The following is a 25,194-nucleotide window of genomic DNA, read 5'->3' as shown; positions in this document are numbered from 1 at the left end:
TATACATGATACTCATGTGTAGTGATATACTACTACTCCCATATGTTGCATATGTGTGTCTCATGGTGGATACACACGTACATGGCCAGATATCAGTGCTCAGCCAACACCTGTGCAACAATACCTGCCACATTCCACACAACATAGTAGCATGCCCCATCGGTCAGCACACTGCGACAGGTCCAATGCACAACCTCACTCTAGGGGTTCATCCCAAGGTACTGTATGTGGGACGCCATCCACTAGTGTGATGTGGACACAGTTACTCGGCCTGGATATACATATCCCACCACCACCACCAGCACAGTAGACTACTTTGATATGTATGTGATTAGACAGTTATTCACTTGTTAGGACTGAGATGGTATCCATGCAGCACACTGGGCCAGTGGAAGCCACAACCCACACTGCTGACCCCTTTGCAAATGCTTACCACGGACATCCCACAGATTGCATGGAACTTGCACACACATTTCTAACCCAGACCCTATGCACAAAGGTTAGGCATCCTGTCCGGTGGACCCCAGACAGAGGCAGATTGTATAACAATAGCAGGAGGCTACTGTAGGACAGAGCAGATTCACATTAAGGGAAGACATCTGTGGTCAGCACTGGTACTACGCTACGGTCTCTCATAACAACGGCCACGGCCTACTCTGGGAGGGAAATGGCCACAAACACTATGGATAACCACACGGCCTTCTTCAGTTATGTTACACATATGGACCAAATGCCTCAGATATGCTCTGCGTTAATACACACCTACTTAACATTCACCAAACACACAGATATTGGCAACATTCTTGCAGACAGGTTCGGTGCACATATCCCCCCTTCTTCTCCCCCACCAGTTGAAATACTTATCACAGCTGTATGTAACCTCCCTATCATTTCACATGTCCAGGTGAGGGCCGCCCTCAGCAAAGCAGAACACACAACATCACTGTGACCTGATGGTATCCCTGGATGTGTGCTACATGCACTCCAAGAGGACAAACAACCGCATCTAAGACTGATAATTAATCTTGGCCGTACTATATGATATGTACCTGGACACTGGCATACAGCAACAGTGGTCCCACACCACTAAGGAGGCACCTCTACTGACCTTGGGAACTACCACATCATATGCATAACCGGCCTGGTCTGCTAAGCTATGGAATTATTCAGTATGGGATGCATATGCAGTGATATCGGGTACCTGCAGACACTTGTTCCCAGCCAGTTTGCCTTTGTGATGGGCTGATCCTGCCTTTTGAACCTGGGTGACCTTTCAAAACAGTCACTACAGCCATTGCTGAGGGCAACGCACAGACAACTGCTGCCAGGATCATGGCCTAACACTGACTGACATGTAATGTATAGTCATCCCCTTTTGGTGGAACTACGTACACACAACATATCACATGGACATACCTATAGATACAGACCTAGGACACATTTGGAGGGTTCACAGTATGCAGACTATTAACCTGCTACTTTACATTACCTGTGTTTGTCACAGCTGGTTGAGTTACCACTGCTTCTGCTTCCTGCTGCTGCTGGCACGGCTTGCTACTGTCACTGCTGACAGCTTAGACTCACAGTGTGTAGCATGTGTTTTTTTTTCTCTCTGTCTCTGTCTGTCTCTCTCCCTCTGTCTGCTTCCAGACAGTGCAATGAATGTATTTCATGTGTGGAGTGTTAGTACAGGATGCTTTTGTAGGTATCTGCATAGGTCCATGTGATGGCCTTTGCACCAATTGTAAGCCAGCATTTGCTAATTGCATGCAGCCAGTTGTGTACTGATTGCAGTTCTCACTGTGATTTCAGGACAGTGCTATAAAAGGGTATGTGAGATAGGCATTGCCCTTTCAGATTGTAAGGGCGGGGACCATGCTGGTATGCTGTGGACACTGTTCTGTGAGTGTAAAGGTTAGTATCTCTCTCATGATTCAGGCTGTGTTGTAGATTCACATTTCTCCATTCCTCTCTCCTGTTCCCTGTAGTAAGTGTGTATGCACAATGACACCTACAACTATATATATATATATATATATATATATATATATATATATATATATATATGTAAATATACATACATTTATATATGTACATTAACTGACATTATTACCTACAAGCTACCAACTAGCATGGCTGTTTCTGTTCACACACTACTATTATGGGAATCCACTAGTTTTGACAGTAATTCTAAATGACATGCTTTGTGTACTACACATCCTATATTCCCTTTACATTCATCCCTACTATTACATGTTATATTTATTTTAGCACAACATTCTTGTATAAGAGTCATGGCTTAGTGGTAGGTCATACAAACTACTGTTTCCAAGGTCCTGGGTTCGGGACTGACAGTGGGATTTTATTTTGCTTTTGAACTGACTACAGGACCTGTCAATCAGAGTGACTAAGGCACTTTTAAGCAGTTGTAACCGGGTAAGTGCTGGTTTGTGCAGAGCTCACGCATGTGCACTGGCGTTTAGCTCCACACACACACGCTTACAACCGCTTAACAGTGCTTACTCTGGCGCACACCCGCGCTATTTTCTTTGAAAGAAATGAAAATGGGGAGACAGGAAAGTGGTGAAAAAGGGGTCACAAAGAGGGTAAGACAGTAGGGAAACAAGCTTGGGATTTGCAGGAGGGATGTAGGTAAGGCCCATAGGTGCCCATTTCTTCATCAGCAACAGCTGTGCATATGTATGTAATTTGGTGTGACATTTGAAACCTTCCACCACTGAGAGAGGTGTCAGGACAACAATAATACTGGTTGTACAGCCAATTGTAATTGATAGTTTCTATGTCCAGCAGACATGTTTGTGGAATGAGCAGCTATGTATGGGGCGTAATTTTTTTGTGGGTATAGAGTGCCCTTTTTTTTTTTTTTTTCAGGTGAGAGTGGTATGTCAGGTGAAGGAAGTCGGTATAGCTGGGGAGGTAGGTTGGGTAGGTCAACAGACAAGACAAACAAGACGCATACAGGGGCGGTGTATGACACATGTGGGGGGGGTTACACAATTGACGGGGACGGAGGTTTGGATATCCAGAGCCCATTAACCCACAGATGGCAACAGTGGAACTGATATCCCCACCCATAGGCAGTTGCCACTGTTCCTTAACTGCCCAGGACGGGGCTGTGCTGGGGGCTGTGTAGGCTGGGCAACAGGCATGCACATAAGTTGTGCCACCTGTGCCTCAAGCTGATGTAGGGGCTCGAGAACAGAGTCCCGGATCTCCCTACGCACCACAGTCCGGACGCTACGGAGGGTGAGTGGTGGTTCTCCTCCGGCCACACTTGCAGAAGGGGGACGAGCCCCATCCCCTGCAGCGCTTCCACCCGCAGGTGGCACAGGGCCACCGGAGGAGGGTCCAGACTGGGCACTAGTGCCAGGTGCACTCGCCAGCTGAGGTGGGAGAGGTGGGTCCGCTGGAACCCGCCTTCCCTGTCGTCCTATGTTTTGCATTATGTCATGACAGTTTGGGTTAGTGACATATAATACCATTCACAATTAGTTGTAACAGCATGCATTAGTATTCCCATTAACCAAACACCCAGATATTCACACCATTGAACAGCGAGCATAACACATGCATAATTTGAACAGCAATACACAGTCCAACAACATGCAGGGTTGATTGATGGCAACAGGCCATCAGGTTTGGATGTATGAACAGGGCAGATGCATCAACGGACATGCAAATATATATGACCCAACAGGACAAATGTCCAGGGGTGTTAATTGCGATTGCACATACCATTTTCACGTGGAATGGGTTATATGTGGTTATAGGGTGGGGTGAAGAAAATAATATTAACACCTTCGAATACCAATACATATGCTGTACATTTCTAATAGCTGCACATATATACACACTACTGTTCTAACTACAGTTTCCTATATGATAACTACTTCAACTTGGTGATAGGACCATTACTGTTACATCAATATACATTTTATTGTTCTTCATACACATTCATATCTAGCTTTGTTCAGCTACATCATCCTGCTACATTTGTTTATATAGCTATAGACAAGTGTGGATGTTTGGTATATCAGACAATCATACTATCTGCATATTGCAGACTGAGAGCAACATATCCAGATTTTGGGATACACATTCCAGATGCAGCAACACTTTGAACAGATTTCGCTGTTTGGTTTTGATTCTCACATGCATTTCATTCTGTACTGACTGCAGTATACTTTATTCAGGGGTTATTACTACTGTATTGCTGGATTCATGACACTTTCTCACACTGTCTCACTTGTTTTCATTTTACTATTCAGGATGGTACTTACTTCTAGGCTTTATTGACATGTTTTACCTGTAGTTATTACAATCCTTTCCAGCAGTCTCACTTCTGTCATGTTTCAGTATTTCAACAGGGATATATTTCACACATGTGATTTGATCATCTTCTGCAGCTGTACTTTTCAGCCTGCTGCAGGTTGTGTGCTATTTTCTTACAGGTGGGGCATCTTTATTTCAGAATTTATGAAAGACATTTTCATTTTTCTGTTTGGATTACTGACTGCAACACACTTTTGTAATCAAGCAATACTTGCAAACACTTTTACACTGTTACTTGCACATTTTATTACTTAGTGACTACACTGCACTCTTTTGCTAACTGTCATACTTTTATATTTCTTTACAGTTACTGGGAGTGGATTACTGACCTGCCTGGTGGCACAACCACACCAGCCTATCGCCATAGGCTCTGCGGTTCGCAGAACGGACACCTACAGCTGTAATATAAATGAAGTAATATTGGAATACACATCTCCATAATATCAGCTAGTTTAATTTCTTACATGCATAATTAAATGTAACTTACTCAGTAGTGGGGCGTTGGGCATTTGCCGGGCCTCCTGGATCCAAAGGTTCAATTGGTCCTGCTTGCGTCTCTTCAGGTCCACATGGTGGTGACGGACCTGCTCACCAGTCCTTGGAATCCCTGTGGCACTGGTGAGATCATGAGCCAACCGGTCCCACGCCTCAGCCCTATATGCTCCCCACAGGACCTGGCCCTGCATGAGTTGGGCCTCATGATTGTGGACTAGGAGCCAGACCATGTACCTGGACTCCTCAATGCCCCACCTCTGTGCTCGAAAGCAACTACCCTCACCTACTCCTGTCATTCTGGCTGCAAGTCAGTTCTACAATCATTTATGCTGTGTATTCCCGCCTATGGGGCTTATATAGTCCATGTTTCCCGCACATATCTGTGATTGGCTATTTTGGAATTGTATCAGCTTCATTAAACCTGCATTGTCATGCTCCAGTTTGTATTCATTCCTATATATTTGCTATTATTGCATTTATAGGTACTGCTGTCATGGCTTAGTGGTTCAGTACCTTGACTATGGTGTATAGTATCCTGGGTTAGAACCTGGCCACTACTCTTTATTTTTTATGACTGTCTAGACAAGCTGAGGGGTGTGTCTGTGTAAAGGCAGTTTTGATACGGCTTGCTCAACATTGCCCGTTGGTTAGCTTGTTTGTGCGGTGTGCAGCTCCGCGCAAATGGGGTACACTGGTTTAAGCCTCATTTGGCTATCAGCACGCATATTATGCTCAGCTCAGCTAAGGGCACATAGTTTCAGTGTGTTAAACCACTGCTCAGCTACAGGCACTCATTTTGCACCTGTTAAACCACTGCTCAACTACGGGCACTCATTTTGCACCAGTTAAACCACTGCTCACCTACGGGCAGATGCACTCACCCTGTTAAACTGTAGCTCAGCTATGGGCACATCTGGCATTTTTTATTGTTTTGTTACTTCACATTTCTTCAATATAAATGGGCTATTTCATTACATTTTACATAAAATGTGATTTTATGTGTACATGTTTGTCAGGGACTTGTTTCGTGCTTATTTTGCTAAAAATAAAAATTGGTGTTGTGGGGGCTTGAACCATGAACGCCTGGTCTTCAGCCAACATCTCTACCACTATGCTATTGCTTCTTGGCTTACTTTGCATATTTAGTGCTTTCCCACTGACTGCTAACTGTGGCTGCACTACGGGCATGCCCGCGCAAACGAGAGCACTCACGGGCAAACATCTTTCCAATTTAAAAAAAAATTATGAGATGTTCATTTGTACATTTTATGTTCGTAGTCTGTGGGGGCATGTGTTGTGTTTATTCACATTTCCCTGGACTCTTTCGTGGGTGTTTACTTTGGGCACTTTTATTCTTCTAGGGGCGTGTCTGCTTACAGGGCTCGGCCTACGGACACGCCCCCTACTGTCTTACATGGACCGTGTTAGCCTTAGGTGTGATTCAGCATGCTCTCATGAATATGCAGAGCATGCTGACATCACTCCGTTTAACTGCAGCTTCCGTGTAAGAGTTATAACTCTTACACGGAGGTATCGTGAATCCTGCCCAGAGACTTCCCTGCAGTTACCCAGGGGGCGGAAGGTATAATAGGGACTTATCTTTTCTAGTCTTGTAAATGTAGATTCTGTCTGCCTAATTAGAATCACTTATGACTAAATATTTCCCTGTGTAGAAGCAGACTTAGTGGGCATTATGGGCTTAGGCCTGCTGTTCTTGTGACTGTTGCATGATCTGTGTGGATTCACAATATGTGTGAGTGGAGAAGGAGTTGGTGTTGCCTTGTATGCTGGAGTCTGTATCTTATAGACTGTATAGACTGTATCTTATGAATTTTTTGGCTTTCCCAGAATTGTGTATCACTGTTGCCATCAGCCAGCAGTTGTGCATGTCAGTGATTCAGGTACAGATGGCCACTACACGCTACACACAGACCATCTCAGATATGTTAAGTACACTGAATGACATGTGTGATGAACTGCAACCACTGCAGGGACTTTGGGACATCCAGCCTTGTGTGCAGACTGACATGGAATTTACGGGCCTGTTGAGGACACTAGTGTCCTAGGCAGCAGTCATTGGTGCAGTTATGAAGATGCAGGCAGCTGACCACCATGGCTGTGTGAGGGGACAGATGTGTATTGCACAATCCCATGTCAGGTTTTCACAGCTAGCATATACCATTCCAGAGAATGCTTCCCTGTCAGCATTGTCCATTGCTGCTTCTGCTTCTGGGCATGAACAATCCCATGGTCATGGTTGATGCTGCTCTGGCTTCGCTGTGGACAGACACCACTGGACAAGGCAATCATGTCCTGCAGTTCAAGGAAATCACACATCCCCTGTAGCCCTATCAAAAGCAATACCTACCTATGTCTGCTCCCCGGGCTGTAGTACCAGCATTCTTTTGGAATTATGGTGTTCCCCAGTCCTGACACTTTGGGACCACATGGTACACCAAGCTGGTCCAACCATGGAAGCTCCACTCCATTGCTGTAAAATGTGATTCCTGACTCACCCCAACCTCTGAGTTATATGCATGACTACTGTATCCACCAGTCGTGACTTTACACCTAAGTTAGCATTGCTCTTCCCTGTCACTGTGTCCCACACCACCTATGCAAATGATGGTGATGACTGCACAGTGACCATTCCTCTAGGCTGTGTGAATATGGGAATGTGTGATGCACAGTGTGGCCAGTCAATGCACTGCACTGCACTGTCCTGCATAGCCTGGTTGTGTTATTGTCTGCATCATCTTCTGTGTTTGTCTTGTTGCATCTAATAGTTGTGGAGCAGATGCTGCCTCTTTATTATTGCCATAACTTATTGTGCCTGCCACTACCACATAAGGGGTACTACTGCAGCCGTTCCTCCAAAGACTCTTCACCCAGCTCCTCCTCCACTGCTGCCACAAGTATGTCAGGCAGTGATATGGTGCCCTTACATTGTAACTGCTTTCATAACACTATATTTTTTAACATGGTACAGCCCACAAATATTTTGTTGCAGGTCTTTAAAATATACTTAATTTGTACCACCAGATGTACCCAAGCAGTAGAAATTGGCCTTCAGCAGTTTAGACACATGTTGCTTATGCAATGTGTCTAAAAAAGTGCAGTGTTATATATGCCATCTCTAACCATGGTCTGGGGGCTGTTGATGGGGGGGGGGTCAGAAGCCACAGTTCCACGGCATATCCAGGATTACCTGCAAAACATAACAGTGGACACCTTTATGAGTGGTCTGCTACCTGCATTCATGGGACAAAACTACATGGGACTCAGACTCTATAGGTGGTGATGTATGCACCCAGATGATCCATGTAAAATCACTCCACACAAAATGCTGGTCTAAGTAGCACCTGTACCAGATGTGTGAATCAAGAAAACTGCTTGGATGGTGGACATACGCATTGTAGGGTCTATATCATATGTTCGAAGTTTTATAACTTTGAACATTAAAATATCAAATTTAAATAGTCAAAGTTATAAAACTTCGAACATATGTAAAAAAAAAACAAAACTACATATGTAAAAAAAAAAACAAAACTAACAGCTGCAGGTAGGGGGGCAAGCCTCCCTGCACCCCCCATGTGGCTCTTTAAATATACCAACTCCGAGACCGCACTACAGTGCAGTAAGCAAATCGTCCCTTTACTGCACTATAGTGCAGTCTCGGAGCTGGTATATTTAAAGAGCAGGGGGTGTGGAGGAGGCACAGCCCTCCACTTGGGGAGTGCAGGGGGGCTTGCCCCCCTACCTACACTAGTCAGGTAAGTTCCGTTTTTTTTTTATTATATGTTCAATGTTTGAAACTTCGAACATTTAAATATGATTATTTAACATTCAAAGTTTTCAAACTTTGAACATATAATATAGACCCGCATTGTATATTATACTTTGTGCACTGCACACCACCTGGGAATTGATGGGGTAAAAGCCTTCCCAACTGATATAAAAGAAGCCATGTGGGTGCAGTCAGTGATCCACATGACCTCAAGGGAAATAGATTATATTGCAGAATGTCCACATTGTGGTTGCTCTCTCATTTGCTACCCATGGAAACCAGATATGCTTCTCTGCATGAGTAGGATCACAGCAAGGAACTGGTATAGGATTGTCTCCTCTCAGGTGTTAAAAAGGCTCTATGGAAAGGGTAGTTAATACTACATAAAGCTTCATGCACACTGGGACACTTTTGATATTAGCATTTATTTAGTAATCATAATTTATGCACTTTTTTGCAAAGTCTCATGATGTTACATTTTTTGACAATAATAGTAATATCAAAATCTGGCACCATCATTAAGATGTAGGCACAACGGAAGATGACAGATTAAACCCTGACTAGTGTGCAGCTGCCAAAGCTGGGAAAACATATTTTGTAGCCCATCTAATTCTAAAAGGCATATTTAGTAGCTAGTATTTTTATATTTATATTTAGTATTTAGTTAATACTACCTTCCTGAGCATCCTTAATTACCATGCCCCCATTAGAATTCCCAGAATCAAAGCACAACTCTCCCCATGGCTACAGAAAACCACTAAGTCAGAAATGAAAAACAGGGATAAAGCCTGGGAGCACTGGCGCAAAACCAAAACCCCCTCAACTAGACAGAAATTCCTAAAACTACGCAATAGAGTCAAAAAGCTAATAAAACAGGACAAATTCCAATACTACCAGTCTGCCCTAGACTCCTCCCAACACAGCCCCAAAAAATTCTGGTCCTCCATAAACTCCATCCTCCACCCAAGTAAAGTCAGTACCCCTCCTCCTAACATCCCTCACTCCTCAGAAAATATTGCTACCTCATTCAACACACACTTCACACAAACTTTACTATCACTAGCTAAACAACACAACCCCCCCCTCCCCTCCAACCCACACCTTCAACTAGTAATCTCCCCACTGCCTTCCTTTTTTCTCCTTTACCTACCTCCAACATAAAAAAACTCTTAACTAAACTTAAACCCACCAAATTAGCAGCAGACAACCTCCCAAGTGAATACCTACAAATCGCAGCTGATGCTCTGGCCTACCCAGTATCCATCTTGATTAACCTATCTCTGTCAGAAAGTTACGTTCCCACACTGTGGAAAGTATCACATATAATTCCCCTCCACAAAGGCAGACCCTCCACAGAACTAACCATTTACCACCCCATAGCTATTCTCTCTCCACTCTCCAAACTACTAGAGAGATGCATACACTCTCAGGTCTCAGACTACCTCCTTACTAACAACCTCCTTTCCAATACTCAGCATGGTTTCCGACCAAACCATAGCACCACCACTGCCTTACTCTCTATCTATGCTATCCTTCAGCATAAAAACAATGGCTATCTCTCCTCTGCTACTTTCCTAGACCTATCTAAAGCATTTGACATGGTCCCACACAAACAACTTATCTCTGTCCTCAATAACCTATCCTTCTCACAATCAGTCACCAACTGGTTTCAGAGTTACCTGTCTGACTGCCAACAATCCATTGTATGGCAGAATGACATATCTCCCCAACTACCTGTCTCCATAGGGGTTCCCCAAGGATCCATCCCTGGACCCCTGCTCTTCTCTGTTTTCACCAATAATCTAGCCTCTGCCTCCAAACATGGCACACTCATACAATACGCAGATGACTCAACCATCATCTGCTCAGTCAGTCCCTACCCAGTCCCTACCCAAACTGCAAAAAGTCACACAGGAAGCCTTTTCCTCTGTTGAAACTTGGTTATCTGATGCCCAATTAATACTCAACCCAAACAAAACTAAACTACTCATCTTCCAACCCACCAAACATACTCAAAACAACTCTCACTTTAACATCACAGCAAAAGACAACACCACTATATACCCAAATGAACACACCAAATTGCTAGGAGTGGAAATAGACAATAAACTAAAATTTGACATTCACATATCCATGACCACAAAAAACTAGGAGCGCTATACAGAAATAAGCAACCTCTCACCAAAGCAGCAAAGATTTCAATAGCAAATTCCCACCTTATCTCCACTTTACTTTATGCCTCTCCAATATATACCAACCTAAGACAATGCGATCTAAACAAGCTAGAGACCTGCTACAACAAAATTGCCAAATTCGCCACAGGGGCATCTTACCGTAGTCACCACTGTCTCTCACTAGCTGAACTGGGCTGGCTTGAACTCCCTCACCTCCTTCAATGGTATCAACTCTCACTCGCCCACAAACTAGTAAACCATCCACTAAATGTCCCATCCCTCCAGAATCTACTCCAACCCTATCCCACCACCAGACCACTAAGATCCAGCAACAAAAATCACTTGCAGATCACTAAAGCCAATAACACTGCTGGTGAAGCACTATTCTCTTGCACCATAGCCAAATTATGAAACTCCCTCCCACCCACAATTACCTCCATACCATCATGCACCCATTTCAAAACTTTACTAAAAGCGCACCTAAAAACATGCTGGCTATGCCCTTGCAACTCCCACTCTAATATCACCCGCCCCATCCAACCACTACCTTTCTTTCCACTCCACTAACTACCTTGATTATAGCAAGCTCAGATGCTCATAAGCCAGTACTTATTATACAGCAGGAACTTCTTCTTGTAACATTTGTTAATGTCTGTTATGTACTTCACAGATAAAGATTCTAGTTGTCTACTGATGTACTATGTTCTTCATCTGTAAATATGTTGTAATTGCTATGTAAATTGTTAATTGCTATGTAATCCAATGTAACTACTGCCTGTTTATTTTAACTGTGGAGCTTTTCTCCCCAGGCCTCCACTGAAAATGGACCTACGTCCAGTCAGACACTCCCGGTCAACAAATATAAATAAATAAATAAATAGTAGCTGTAAGGAGAGCACGTGTCAGCACCACATTATACCTTAATGATCTGATTAGTTATTAAATACAATAATGTGTTTTGCAGTTTTAAAATAAGCTACCTAAAAGAACTTGAAAAAGAATAATAATCCTTGTTGGAAAAATTAAAAGGATGTAAAACCTGAACTATTCAAAAATGCTTCAGGTATTTTTATTATATTCTGTTCTTTCCTTATAAGCAGAAGCATAGCTAGGGTGGGGTGAAGGGGCAGATACCCTGGGAACAACGTGTTAGGAGCCATGATTGACAGTTACTGCCATTGGAGCTTTATTGCAGTACTAGCATTCAGAAATAAATGCTGATACTCTAATCGCTTTCAGGGTTGAAGTACTAAAGTGCTGAAGTCCTTAGTGGGCTGTGTTGTAACTGCATCAAATGATAGCTACTTTGTAGCAAGCAGTTTGCTACAGTCACAGGTTGACAAGCTTTTTTTTTTTTTTTTTTGAGATGATACATGCTTCTGTAATTTTACTTTGAAAGTATGACAACTTTGGTACATTAAAAAGCTTTCTTAAATGCTTTCTCATTTGCTAGCAACAGTTGGATTTTAACTAAAGGGACCCTTGCTCCTGGGATCTTAAGACATAGTGAAGTGATGCAGGTTCCCCCTCATATGGCTACTTCTCCATGTTGAACACTACGTCTTCTATAATATGCAAGGATTTTCATATACTTTTTTGAAATATTACTTTGTTTTGTAGCTTCATACCAGGTTGGGAGCTCTTTTCACTCAGTATAAGTACACACGTGCTCTTTTATTAAAATCTTCACATCCAACCTGCTGGACCACTGCATTGATTAACCTCATTCTGTCCATTCTCATACTTTATTCTTAGGGCTGAGTTTACCTTCAGTCAATTTAAAAAGATCACACATACTGCTCCCAGAGGATTTACACAGTAAAAGTTGCAATTGTTCATCTACAACAGAAAGTGATTAACATTTTTGTAGCGTTTGTTTAATGTTTATAAACAATAAGGTGTGCTTGCCATGTGTTAAAAGAGTACATGCATAATACTAACTGAAGACAAACCTTCAGTAATCCATAACTCACTGCACCTTCCCTCTCTGTCTTTTCTGCTGACACACAGAGTTTATAGCAAGTTTTCAATAGTAGTCAGCCTCAAAAGTAAAAAAAAAAAACAACAAAAAAAATAGATGAGTTATCTTTTTGTTTGCTGTTTGCTTGTTTCAAAATATCCTCATAGTAAAATATATCTTTAAATACATATTCAATAAAGTAGGGACTGCATAAAATTACAGGTTAAAGTAGTCTTAGCATTCTTGATAACTTTAATTTCAATAAATATTTTGATCGCTCACACTTTGACCTCTTAATCAGCTGCAGAGTAAAACAGGAATGTACCAGAGAGATAAGCAGACTGCTGCCTGTCTCCCCGTTTGTTAGCTGACTGATGTGGCATGTGCACTTTGGCAACATGAGCTCAGCAGTTTTTTCTGTGCTATTAAGCTGGAAGACTAGGATTAACAAACGTGAGCCACATTTGGTAGGTGCATAAACATGATATTTATTTCTTAAACTTTATGATTTCTAATGGAGTTTGAGTATATTTTATGGAATGAAGTAAGCAACTTGTGGGTAATTAGTTATGAGGACTTTAACATTAGCTGAGATGTAGGAATGGACTCACGACTTAATTTTTTTCTTCTTTTTACGTATGGCTACAGCTGCAGTTTGCATTAGAGAAGTTACACTATTCCGCTATTAAAGCAGTGCTATGAAAGATGAATTTGTGAAAGGGTCTACATGTTTTATTAGATGAAATCTGCATCCTGTGATGTATCTTACTTATGTTTTCAGGGGAAAAGTTAATTATCCACTTTTCAGAAGGTTTCCTATAATTAAAAACGTAGTTGTTTAGTACTGTGCTTTAATGACAAAAAAGACATTTTAGTTTGCCTTTTTGTTGTTTCAATTCTGTACATTTCAATACTTCTGGCTGGATATGTAGTCAGTTGATCTTTTGTCTTTTCAGTTATATGAACTAGATCAACTGAAAATGGAATAACTTGGCAAAAGAAATGATAGAGCCCAAAAGAATCACAAGACTTAAGACTGCAATTAGTGGATATTACAGAGTTCTTGGCAAATGGCAACATATATTGAGAAATGTGAGTTCACAAGTGAAAAATGGACATACAGAGTTTACCAGGCCATAGGTCATGATCTCTATACATGGTGCACATATCTCTCTATGTAATTTATACGAAACAGTAGAAGTGAAGCAAAATGGTAATCTCTTGCTGCAGGGATTTTAGTTAAGGGAGGAACAGCAGAGAAAATGCAAGTAAAAATGAACATGGAAAAAGTAGGCAGAGAACTGCATTGCATTGTGGATGATTAAAATATATTCGCAGCACATAATGTGAAGTCTTCCTGATTTGTCTAGTCTTTAGTAACACATTTGGTTAAAAACCAATACATCTGGCGATATTATTTTGCTTTGCCTTGCTATAATACCTGGCAAAGGTTTATCTCTGACAGCTATGAGATGCCATATTTAGGTTCAGCTTCTGAATTTTTATAGTACAGCATGCTATGAAAGTTCTTTGTCTTATATATAAATCCTCCTGACCTGCACATAGGTATCTGTTAATGTATTAACTGGATCTGATAGCAGATTGCGTTCATTTTTATATGATATGTTAATTACCCTGTCATATGAATGATGAGTAAATTCAGTCTTTTGACTTGTTTTCTTGTTAAGTGGAAATATTTCTTAAGATTATATAGACTCTGCCAAGGCATACCTCATCAAATCATACCTCAGAGAACCTTATGAGCCAAAATTCTCTTTTCCCAGTGGGATATAAATTTTGATTAAAATCGCAAAAACAATTTTATGTAGTGGCAGACCCTCCCATAAAGATGTTCCATGTAGAGAGTTCTGCCCCTTCACGTCCCAGCTTATATAATTGACTATTACCCTCTGGAGAAAAATGCAAATCTGCCATTTGGTGGAGTCAGGGAAGAGATGCAAATTTGGGAGAAATAGTCAGCGCAACAGGCAGTTTTCTGTAAAAGATCTATTTTCACACAATTAGTCATTCACCCTGGCTTTGGATGATTATGACATAGTGAGCACTTTGAATACCATTTTCCATTTATTTATTTATTTTAACTGTAGTAGTTTCACAAGGGAGTAACTTGTTTAGTCCAGGTGTAAAGAAAACCAGCAATCATTTTACTGCTACTTTTCAGCGAATGTTCATTTGTCAAATATGCTGCTATGAAAATATTAGTGAGTATTTATTTTCATAGTAGAACTTTCCCACCTTTTATGTTACATAACTTATATTAGATGTTACACATGGTACCGTTTCTGTGCCTTGCATTTCTAATGTTATGGTGGACACCATGTAAATTCATAGACTCAGGGAGTGACTGCATAGGGTAGGAATCTTGTGTCATTATTTTCACATTTGAAAAACATGCTAGAAAAGGCATCAGAGCAGCACCAAGAGAGCCTGAGGACCTGGGTTTTATTTTAAGAAAGTTAGTATACATGGTAATATTCCTGGGGGTGTTACTTGTCCTAAGATGGGGGAGGGGGCACAGATAATCATTGAACAGTTTAGGCAGAGTTCAAAGTTTTGGTTTTATTGGAGGCTAAGGAACCACTTAGATTTATGCAGGTTTTAAGTGACATGAGATACCACATTTCACTGGGACAATAACAACAATCTTACTGATGGATTTAATTATTCCATTAGTAGGTGTTTAAGTTGGCAAATGATTAAGGCACAGGAAAGTCTTAAAACCTCAGCTGTGACATAAACAGGACACGTGAAGAGACAGGTATGTGCCTCAGTGATTACCCTTCTCTGGAATAGGACTCCCATCCATGTGAAGCAAAACTCATCTCTAACCCTATTCAAATGTAGCTTGGACCAATGACTAGGATATTGCAAATTTACCAGTGGTTTGGTACATATGTTCCTAATGGACAAGGGCAGTCTGTGAATGCTTGATGTGTAGAAGTCTATATCATAACCATAAAATTCCTTGGGGTATTCAAACTTCATCAATATTTTGGTAAATTTGGGCTAAGCTGGGCTAGGCTTAAAATGGCCCTTGGGCAGATAGTTTAGTAACCACCTATGAAGTACCCAAGAAATGCTAGCTACTGCATCAAAACATCAGAGGATTTAGAGATATAAATTCCATGGGTGGGAACAAATTCAGGAGAAGATTTGTGCTAAAAAGGAAGACAGGCATAATAAGAATAAAGTATATATGAATGAGCTAAAAAAGAGGAGTTGCTGTGGGCTTCACTAGATGCTGAAAATGGCAACACAATCTACATTGTGATTATCTGAAAAAAAAACAGTCATTAGAATTAAGTGATAAGATGATAGATTATGCCTTTAGGATGGCAGAATGGCAATTAAAAGGGAGATCATTGGACAGATTTTAATTGGAGTATGTTGATAGCATGGTCTCCAAAGACAAGCTGATTTTTGATGCCTTATGATGGGGCATGCTAAGGGTTCTGGTATTGAAATCTACTTGAGAAAAGACCATGTTGGGCCTAGTGCTCTTAAATGGTGAATAAGGGAGGATCATATATTTACAAGTATGGCTCCATTTACGAAAGAAGCTATCACTAAAGAGTGTAACTCACCATCGATGTAACTGTTGAGCTGAACCAACCAAAATGATGGTTTTGACATCAAGATGTGAATTTTTATAAAGACATGGTCAGTGAAATTCTATAGCAGGAGGACATAATGGTGGTGGTGTAGAAGAGCAGAGAGATATTTTAAAGCTACCGGCAGTGAAGCAACAAACCTCTGAGTGAAACAAATAGGAAACATTAAAAAACTGTGATTCTCAAATTATGCCATATCGAAGGTTAGAGACAAACATAACATTTAGAAATATAAGGTTGCACAGATGGAAGACTAGTGACATAATGTCATCTAATATAGAAGAAAGCAGCAAAATCTGTTCCAAAGACTAAGGTCTGACTGGGAAAAAGGTAAACAATTCAGTCAAAAGAGAATGTAGACCTGTCATATACACAAAATGGAGTAATGAAAGACAAAGGAAAGAAAAGGACAGTAAAGCTAAACAAACTAGGTGGACGAGGCTACACATGGCAATGAAAGAACAAGGCTGGTAAATGAGCACTTCCCAGTATTCAAGAAAGAAAAAAAAGAAGATTCATCAAGTTTGGCTAGTAGAAGAAACAATACGTTACTGATCTAGTCCTTTCACTAAATAACAAGTTCTGACAGAATTTTACTGCCATTTACTCCCTCTTCTGAGAAATTGGATGGCGCAGTGGTACATCAGTTGCGTTGTTGCCTCACAGCAAGAGGTTCTCTGATTCGATTCTCAGCTGGGGTGCCTTCTGTGTGGGGTTTGCATGTCCTCCCTGCTTTCATGTGGGTTTCCCCTGGGTGCTCTGGTTTCCCCCCAAGTCACAAAGACATGCATCCGGAGCATTTCTCCCACATGTGTGTGTGTGTGTGTGTGTGTGTGTGTGTGTGTGTGTGTGTGTGTGTGTGTGTGTGTGTGTGTGTGTGTGTGTGTGTGTGTGTGTGTGTGTGTGTGTGTGTGTGTGTGTGTGTGTGTGTGTGTGTGTGTGTGTGTGTGTGTGTGTAAATATGTATATAAAGATATATGTATGTGGTGCAGCAGATAGTGTTGTTGGCCGACAGCAAGAGGTTCCCATGTTTGATTCTCAGCTGGGGTGCCTTCTGTGTGGAGTCTGCATGTTCTGTCTCTGTCTGCATGGGTTTTTTCCCACATTCCAAAGACATGCAGTAGGTAGATCGGACACTTTGAATTGGCTATAGGTATGAGTGTGTGTGCAAGTCTGTGGTGTGGAAGAACTACCACAGCAGGGCTAGCCAACCGGTGGTGAAAATCTTGGCTCTAGATGATTGTCACTGTTGAAGTCCCATCCTGATCTCATGTGCAAAAAGTGGGAAAAAGGGATTATGGATGGATGGCTATACATACACACATCTATAGGTTGAGCACAAAAAGTCAACCGTGGAAAAGTTATCACACTACTACACATGTGCAGAGAAATATTCTCACCACATTCAAAAGTTAAAATTAAAAAAATAAATAAAATAAAACATTTTTGCAGGGGGCAATTCCCCCTGCACCCCCACACCCCCCTGCTAATTATATATACTAATTCTGAGATTGTATAATCTCAGGAGAAAGGGCATATTTCCCTACTCTGAGAAATGTGTTGTCTCGCACACCTGTCAGCTATCTGTGTAGTCAACCATATTTTGTCAGCTAAACAGATGTCAACCAATGATAGGCTCAACGTATTTCAATGGATCCATACACAATTGTTGGGTGAGAAGAATTAACTGTATGTCAGCTGACTGTTCAGAACTGTTACTTTAAAGTTCTCGTGAAGAATATTTCTGTTTGCACATTTACCTTTCTTGTGAAATGTTTTATTTTGTTTATTTCAAGTAAGAAGGTTTTACTATTCAATTTTAAACTCTTTCATTTACTTGTTAGTGCAAATATATCTGCTGTATTGATAATTGTTTAGTATCTGCTGATCAAAGAGGGATGCTCAGAGCTAAATGCTACCATTCGGATATGTTTAATGTTTGGCTTATTTTAAAGATAAACAGTAATTGATATTCTTGGATTTGCCAGGGTAGTCTGACTGGTGTCAGTGCTGCTGTAAAGTGGGATGAGTGTGTTGGCATTGGAGAGTTATCATCCCCCACCCCTTCAGGAAAATATTGTGTGTATGTATTTGTGTGTTAAATAGTTTTGGAGAAGTTTAATTTACTTTTGGTAATATTGCATTGGACTCAGTCTAAGGTGGGTGAAACCCTGGGTATTGAAAGATTATAACTCGGATCTGCAGTTGTACAGTTCAAAGATTATCTGCTAATGTCAGATAATGGCTGTTACCACAATAGCAGTATGCATTTACTATATGCCCTTAAGGTCAGTTGTCTCATGCATATTAATTGGCTTGGAATTGTGTGGATCAGTAGAGCATACATTTGCTTATTACATATAATTTAATGGGAGCAGGTGGGGTTTATGTGCTTGTTCTCATTAATATCGAGCAGACTTCCAAAGTACCAGTATTGTAAGGCCCACCTTTTCAATAACTGGTTGTAGCAGTGGGACATACAAACTACTTTGAAATTATTTTATCTTCCATTTGAAAATATTTGTATTCATTTTCAAAAAGAAAAACATGTATACAGGTTATTTATGACAGTGAAGTATTTACAAATTATTTAAACAGGTTAGTTAAAAGCAGTAAACAGATATCAACGTTAAAACCAAAGTAAAGTATTTACAAGGGTTTCTATTGTTGGCATATAATTGACTTTCTGTACAATTGCTTCTTGATTATAATTTGCTGCAGTCATTACTCTCCAATATTTCAGTTACTTTTTGCCATGCTATATATAATGATGTAGGTCTTTCAGTTCTTCCTTTAATAGTGCTCATTTCCAATTGCGATACTGCTGACACCATATTCATGAATTGCTTAAAAGTTGGAGAAGCTTTGGATTTCCAGTTTGATGTAATGTTCTTCCTTGCAATGGCTAGGAGAGTCCAAAAAATTACATATTTTGTTCTTGGTACACAGTTAGGTACAGGTACATCAAACAAAATAAGAGATTTAGAAATCTGGAATTTGTCATTGAATACCATTTGCAGAAAATAATTGATTTTATCCCTGTATGGTTTAATCAAATGGCATACGTAGAACGTATGTTGCCAGTCTGCTTTTATTCTTAAATCACATCTCCAACAGCCAATATTTTTCTTAAACATAAGTTCCATTTTATGAGGGGCTATGTAAGATGTGTGTATGAATTACCATGCAAAGAGTTTCCAATGTAATGAAAGTGATGTCTGCTTTGGAGAGAGAAGAATTCATTTTTTATATCATTTGGTACTTGCCCATTAACTGATCTATAATAGTTCCATATTTTGTCATTATTATAGGTTTTTATTTTTTTATTTGTTTTATAAATAGATTAGTATCCCTTTCCATTAATGAGTTGATTCATTAATAATATTAAATGTTCTATGAAATTAGGAACATTCTGTCTTACTGTTGGTTGCATTGTTTCTTGTTTGCTTAATATATATTGTCTTAATTCTTGTATATGTAGCCATGAACTATTTTCCATATTTAATTTCCTTTTAATTTGGTCTATTGACAGAAGTTTTCCATTGTTTACCAGTTGATGCCAATTTATTGATCCCTTTTCTTTAAGCATTTTGACTACTTCTATATCAAATGTTATTATATTGCCTTGTGTGTACGCTACTGGATATAACAGAAATGACCATGCTTTAATATTAGGATTGCTATTAATAAGATTTTTGAAAATTTTTAATGTATAAGTAATGTATTTTGAACTTATATTTTTATGTTTATGTATCATCATATTCCTTCATCAGCCATCGAAAATTGTTTGATATGAAATCAATGTATTTATTTGTTAATACAAATCCCCATTTTAGCCAAATGTTCTCATGAAGTAGCTTCCATTTTGATGTATATCTTTTATTTAGCCATAATGATATTGTTTTAATAACAGATGAATACAAATTAAAATTATTTTATCTTGAAGGAGTGTAATTACAGCTACCATGTTTTGCTTGCAATCATTTCCATTTAAATCATATTGGAGGTTGACAGGTATCATATAAAATTAAGTAAGTCCTTCCTTATTTTAAGGCAAGCACAGCAAAAGGGAAATTACTTTACGCAATATCTAGGAGGTCTTTAACTGTCTGTTTCGCAAACATGCAGTTTAAGTAAAACTGATGAACTAGAAATTATTATATACTGTAACAGACTTTATATAATTATGACTTCAGAATCTTGGACTGACACTGTCTTTCATCTTGATGGCTTTCATTCTCATTTCTGAATAAGGAAGCAGCCGTCTGGGGGGGGAGAGTATCAGTTTACACAAAATCTCATCTACAGGCAATGCATAGACCTTTGCATCTTAATTTTCTGAAATATTAGTTTTTGGATTTTTGAATATGCCCCTTCACAAGCACGACAGCTTTAGAATTATTTTCTGGTTACTATTCTAATAGACTAAATCTGAAAAAACATTTTCAGTTTTAAATGACTATCGAATTATTTTTGTAAGCATTTTTCTGTTATTTCATATTGTCCATACATAAAATTGTCCAGTGGATCAAAAACATTTATTTTATATACATTTTAAATTTCATATTAAACTTGACTTAAAGATAATAACTACTCTGTTGTTAACTTTCCTCTGTGACATCTTTAATTATAAAGATGTTGATGGCAGACTGTTGATGGTGATGAACTTTGTAAGAACATCTTTACATCTCTTTCACAATAACTGCATCAAACAAATTGTGCATTTTAACTCATGGAACAAGTATTCTTGACCTAATGATCTGCAGTCATAACAGCCTTATGCAGGACCTTACCACATGTGTTCCATTTGGGAGCAATAACTCTGCCATAGTGTTATGTTCTACTAAATCTACCATCATCAGAAAAAAAAAATCTGCATTATTTAAAGAGTTTGGAAATACTGACAGTACTAGAATCTACAATTTAGCTGGACTTATTGTTATGGGTTATAGTACTTGATAAATTAAGCCAGCCCATTCTTGGCACAATTCCTACCCTAGTTGTAATGTGAAAATTAATAATAAGCATGCACCGAATATTCATAAATATAATTAAATTATGTAAAAAAAATGGCATCTTAGTAGAATAGTCAAGCATATTTTAGAATTTTTAACAGAACTCTTATTACCTATTGTAATAGAGAAAAACTGGTAGTACCAATACACTTTGAAAACCCACATCATATACTAAATAACATTTTGAATAGGTGGTCTTTCAAAAGTCAAACACAATAATAAAATGTAATATAATTCTTTTTACTATAGAAGAAAAAGATGAGCATCATTTGGACCTATCACACTTGATAAGCACATAATAAATGACGATTGGTATAACCAGATCTTTTCTGTCACTTGTCAAATTCTTGTGTCCAGCAAATAATGATATTTTGTCAAATAAGTTTGTCAATGATTATAACATTGGGAAAGTTGTCACCTGCACAAAAGACCTCAATGGTGCCCAATCATCACTAAAAGATGTAGAGTTGTAATAGAAAAGCACACAGCTCAGCTTTAACATGAGCAGATATGCCATTATAGGTTTTGGTCCCATAGCCAAGGTGCCCGCATTTCTGTCACCATATTTAACTATTCCAAATGTTAACTGTTCTAAATCTTAATATAGTGGGTACTTCTATTTTTTTTAAAGACAAGAATTTTTACTGACTGTCTTTTACAAAGTAGATTTATACAAATAACTGAGCCAACAATATAATATACTGGAAATATTATGTATAAAAACAGCTAACACCAATATACAGTTGGAAATCAGGCCAACTCCCACTATAAATGATTGTAGTGTTGTTCTTTTTTTTTTTAAACAAGAAACATCTTTATTAAATTATAGGCAATCACAAATTTATATAAATGAAAACAAACCATACTGATATAATCTTAGTTGCAAACATTATACGTCACTTATAACCTATCTAGTCATTGTCAGTCAGCCATTACATAGCTCATTCCAATCTTGCCTTCTTTTAAACCTTGTTCCTCCTCTGCATGTATTGTTCCCACAATTCCCATTTTTCTCTAAGTAATTTGCTCCTACCCTTTTCTAACGATCTCAATTCCAATTGTTTTATCTGTGTTACTATGGTCTCGACTTGTAGTACAGTTGGTTTAGACTTTGATTTCTGTTTTCTAGTAATTGCATTTTTGGCAGCCACAATAATTAGACTCAGCAAGGCCTTACTACATCTAGGCAATTCCGATTCTGTATCATAGCTCAAGAAAATCATTTCTTAGTTACACCAGTTTGCTCACTCAGTAAATATAGCAGGTACTTCTATTCAATATTTCACTTTCAAGTTAAATGCCAACAGTTTAGTTTCTTCTGAAAACAGAATTGTTGGTCAAATAATGACTTATTTATTTCACCTGACTAGGCACTTTTGAATGAGTTATTTTAAATATCAAGAATGTGTTCAAGAATGTAATACTTAACATGGTCTAGATCAGTAAATTGCATCTTACCTAGACTTAAACATTTCTGCTTCTATACTACTGGCTACAGACATTCAAGAGGAAAATGAATAGCTTATAGATATTATTAACAAGCTTACTATTTACTTTAATAGTACCTTCAAGAAGGGGTCAGATTTATAACTCAGTCATTTTTTCCTGCTTTGCTATTAACTCACTGAAATAACTACACTTTCTCATTTTTCCTACATTCAAGCTGCTGAGTAGAGGTGGAAAGATATCTGACATTACTGTTTCAATATGCTGGAATCCATGTTCCTTGAAGGTCTTTAGCCAAGAATGCAGTGGAAGATCTATGCTATAACAAACCTGTGAACTTATGAACATCAAAAACCTAAGGTGCATATGGCAATAAAACCTGATGGAACTAATGGGACTGAACTTACAATTATTAAAGAACAGAGGTGGGGGGAGTGGGAATGGTAATACCACTGACTAACCTTTTTTAATTAATTGTGGTAGAGAGAAAGGTTCATGAAGACTGATTTTGAAGACTGAATGAAGAAAAACTACCCTACGTTACACTTTTGTCATGGCAGAATGAGACATTTAGTGTACCTAGTCAGCCCTGCAATTGCATTTCCCTACCTTTCCTCCATTCCTGCCTTCTTGCTGTACTTTATCCATTTGTCCCATTTCCATGGATACCTAGCCTTCTTTTGTGAAGAAGTACTTTTGCAGATCTACAGAAAAGTAGGTTTCTACAATTTGCTGCCTGTAGCTACTCCTCTCACTCTGTCTCTCCTTTTCATGATAAACCCTTCATGTCTCCCTACATCTTTTTGTGCACACACATCATGTCTCCTGTCTCTTCGGTCTTTTTTGAGTATGATTCCAACTGCACTGATCTCTGGTTATGTCCTTTGCCTTTTATTCCACACCTCTTTCTGGTAGCTGTCCTCTGGACCCCCTTCCAGAAGCCTGATGTCCTTCTCCATGTAGTGCTTCCTGACCTGAGTATGGTACTTAAGATACTGCTTGGAAAGACACCAAGAAACAGGAGTATTACACATTTGGTTGTACATTTTACCACCTCAAAAATATACATACCATTCAGTTTGCTGATAACATAGTTCTCTCACTGTTCTCCAAGTAATCCAGGTGTCTTCAGCATCACAAGATCCTTTTTTGTTCTGTATGACCACTAATAACTTCCACTTATCATAGTTGATGCTTCAAATTAAAGATGTTGTGTTCAGTTGCACTGCTTTGCCATTACCATATACTTTCTGAATATCAACTGCACAATTTCAGTTCATAGCTGTTCAGCTAGATGATTGTGTTTTCAAATACAAAATCATTCCTGGTGTGGTTTCTGTTTGCGTGCCAGCAGAGACACGGTGTGTGTATTTTCCATTTTCTTTTTGGTTCTGCAACCATGATGTTAAAATATTTTGGTAAGGCAGATGTGGGGGACAAATCCCTCTCTATCTGGCAGATGTAAGGGGAAAATGTTTATTGAAGAGGTTTTGATGTGCTGGAGCTTTGACTAGTTTGTTTCACATGGCTGAAGCCTTAGCTAGTTGAGTTCTGGGAAAAACACAAGGGAATTATGCTTTGCATTTCTTTTTATTGAACCTCATCTTCTGCCTTTCAACTCACTTGGGAAGCCCTTTCAGTTTGTAGACTCTTTCTCCCTTTTTCCACTGGTGAAGTTATCTTTGTGACTTCAGTGAAAAAGCTGATTCTGTTTTCTATTCCCTCAGACATGCCTGAAATGAATGCACTGATAGTATTGGCTCAAGAGCAACACCTGCATTACACCAGTAGGTGCAGGGGCAATACCTGCAGTACATCAGTAGGGGAAGGAATAACACCTGTGGTACATCCGTAAGAGAAGGAGCAACACCTGTGATACATCAGTAGGTGTTCCTCAGGAGCAACACGTGCAGTACATCAGTAGGTGCAGGAGCAATACCTGCAGTACATCAGTAGGGGAAGGAATAACACCTGTGGTACATCCGTAAGAGAAGGAGCAACACCTGTGATACATCAGTACATCAGTAGGTGTTCCTCAGGAGCAACACGTGCAGTACATCAGTAGGTGCAGGAGCAATACCTGCAGTACATCAGTAGGGGAAGGAATAACACCTGTGGTACATCCGTAAGAGAAGGAGCAACACCTGTGATACATCAGTAGGTGTTCCTCAGGAGCAACACGTGCAGTACATCAGTAGGTGCAGGAGCAATACCTGCAGTACATCAGTAGGGGAAGGAATAACACCTGTGGTACATCCGTAAGAGAAGGAGCAACACCTGTGATACATCAGTACATCAGTAGGTGTTCCTCAGGAGCAACACGTGCAGTACA

At 39.5% G+C, this 25,194-nt stretch overlaps 1 protein-coding gene across 1 annotated transcript in view; it reads left to right on the top strand.

Annotated features, from left to right (window-relative positions):
- Positions 1–13,138: 13,138 nt before the first annotated feature.
- The window catches only part of LOC122813417 (protein transport protein Sec16B-like), a 1,253,021-nt gene continuing 1,240,965 nt past the window's right edge, over positions 13,139–25,194 (top strand). Inside the window, exon 1 of the mRNA XM_044085733.1 lies at positions 13,139–13,236. The gene's annotated coding sequence lies outside the window, so the exon portion shown is untranslated. The remainder of the gene's footprint in view (positions 13,237–25,194) is intronic.

This window comes from Protopterus annectens, chromosome 10.part0 (assembly GCF_019279795.1).
Source record: "Protopterus annectens isolate FY-2018-M chromosome 10.part0, PAN1.0, whole genome shotgun sequence".
Classification (NCBI taxonomy): Eukaryota; Metazoa; Chordata; order Ceratodontiformes; family Protopteridae; genus Protopterus; species Protopterus annectens.
The sequence above is the reverse complement of the archived record's forward strand: the minus strand, read 5'-3'. Positions and strand labels throughout refer to the sequence as shown.